Genomic DNA, 2,575 nt, shown 5'->3' with positions numbered 1-2,575 from the left:
CGGTGTATTTTTCTGCATGTTTCTGTCGTCCTGTATATCTTGTAAATTAAAATGAGCGAAAATAAAATTTTCCCTTTTTTTTTTCTCAAAAGCGCTTTCTGTTTATATGGAGGGAAACTAATTACTTACAGTCCAACTCGTTTCCAGAGGAGTTATAAATGTCTTTAAAGTTTAAGATGTGTTGCAGGAACAAAGCAAAATAACATACCTGCTGCGGGGAAGAGTGAAATCTCTGAATTCAGTTTATATATTGTGTGAATATATGTGATATTTTGGGCATCGGGGCGAACAAATGCAGAACCTGCTGTACTAAAGCATTAAAAGAAGCAGCAGAGCCTCCATACTAACTGCTGCCAAACAATGAAGAAATAAAATAGGGAGATTTTACGGTAGATATCGGATCGAAAAAAAAAAAGATCTGGTTATTATTTTCTCTTTTAATAGCTACGCTGCATAACTTACTGTCTAACTATCTCTTAACGGGGAGGCCCCATTCAGTTCTAAGAGGAAAGAAGGAAAAAAATTGTAATTATATCTGATATTCTGGAATTCAAACATGTTTTAGACGATCAGCGGACTCTGAAGCATTAACTGTCACCAGTTGATCTAGACCAGCTGTTCAACAGGCAGAGCAGACACAACCAACAGGTTCATTATCGAAGGTGGGGTCAGATGGAGTGTTTGAATCAATAGCTCGGCAGGTAAAGAGACGCCTTGCAAATAAAAACAAGTATGGCCGCGGGTTCGTCTTCACAGATCTCTTTATGCCCTCGTTTTATTTCAACATATTTTCCACAGATGGGCAATATGATATTATTTCCTACCTCTGAAATGACAAACATTTCCTCGCAATCAGCGTTTTGTGCTGAGTTGCTTTTTTGTCATTCTAATTGTACCAGTGAAGCAAACAATTTAAACTAATAGTAAAAGTAGACAAAACAATACTCTATTGCCAGTAACTTGAAAAACGTGAATGATTTAAAGTTGTTCTGCATGCAAACCAAATAATGTGGCTTCCTCAAAACAATAGAAGGGAATAAGATAACAGCTGACTGTGTAAACATGGTCACACAACATGACGGGTTCATAATGATTAAAAATAATCAACAATAACAGTTAAACATCAATAACAGTAAAAAATCAACAATAACAGATAAAATTTTAAAGTACCCTCAATTAGGTACCCTCAAGTAAAGTAAAGTACCCTCAATTAGGGTTGTAGGCTGCTACAACCCTAATTGAGGATAAGATTATAACATCCAAACAAAATCCCAGGAGATGGAGTGTTTTACAGCCCATATTCCTCCAGATCCCGCTGGATCACAAGTTAATCTGTGACACTGCAGATTCTGACGCTTCAGATCCTCACGATGCGTTTATTTGATCCCCAAACTTCAATTTCTCATAATATTTCACATTATCCACACACTACAGACGTGTGTTGGATAGATATTAGGCCAGGATAAATTATAACCTTTATACTGACCCGTTTGTTTACATTGGCGGCATTTTGATCGGGCAACCACGCAGCCAACTAATCTCTTCAAACAGCTGTGCTGTGGACCCCGTTTGTCACAAATTAATCTAGTTCTTCGTTTAAGAATATCTGCATTTTTCTACTAGACAAAACATCAAGGAGTCATGGCGACTCATACCCACACCGTAGCGGTAGCTGCTAAATCTGGGATTTAAATTTTGTTTAAATTTTTCTTTCCTCAAACCACAATTAGTGTTACCTGATACAGTTCATCATACAGGACAGAGTTTTGGGATCCACTAAAAAAAAACAACAACACCGTAGTAGAGACTTGTATTTGTGTCCAAATAGGAGAATAAAGGAAACATGAGAGCATGGAATCTAATAACAAGAAAATAACTTTTTGTCAATATTCAAAAAATAAAGTGGGAATAGTTGGAAGGATGAGAAGCCCAATTGTTCTGCTTGCAGTCAGTTTTTCTTAAATAGGTGCTGCTTACACATGTGCGTTCTGAATGACAGGCCTCTTTAATGGATTCATATTTACATTCAGGAATGTATAAAGTGGGCGGACTTTATCGTCCAAGCTACAGGTTTTCATTTAGAGCTTATCGTTCAGCAGGAGAAATGACACTCCAGTGTGAGACAGACTTTTGTTTGTATTTTTTCTTTACACTTGTGAACGACTCTGTTCACTGTGTGGGATTCTTTCCACTATCTGCCTTTCTGTGGATACAAGTTCTTTACCACATCGTTCTAATCTGAAGAAATAAAACAAAACAGAAATTCATTCATTAAATATGTCGGTTGATTTTTTGGAATATTTTTTTCGCCAGGCATCAACACAGCTACCTAAGCTTCAGTAACATCTGCGGTGCGCATAGATTCTAACCAATTAATCTCGTCACCAGTTGATCTGTCACACCGCCAGAGGTGTCAAGTAACGAAGTACAAATACTTCGTTACTGTACTTAAGTACACTTTTTAGGTATCTATACTTTACTCCATTACTTACTTTTTCCTCCTACTTTTGACTTCTACTCATTACATTTTCACACAAGTATCTGTACTTTCTATTCCTTACATTTTTAAAACAAA

At 36.8% G+C, this 2,575-nt stretch overlaps 1 long non-coding RNA gene across 1 annotated transcript in view; it reads left to right on the top strand.

The window, feature by feature from the left end:
• The window catches only part of LOC107089967, a 13,388-nt gene that overhangs the window by 690 nt on the left and 10,123 nt on the right, over positions 1 to 2,575 (top strand). The window lies entirely within an intron of this gene.

The sequence above is a fragment of the Cyprinodon variegatus genome, unplaced genomic scaffold, assembly GCF_000732505.1.
Source record: "Cyprinodon variegatus isolate N-32 unplaced genomic scaffold, C_variegatus-1.0 Scaffold274, whole genome shotgun sequence".
NCBI classification, from domain to species: Eukaryota; Metazoa; Chordata; class Actinopteri; order Cyprinodontiformes; family Cyprinodontidae; genus Cyprinodon; species Cyprinodon variegatus.
The sequence above is the reverse complement of the archived record's forward strand: the minus strand, read 5'-3'. Positions and strand labels throughout refer to the sequence as shown.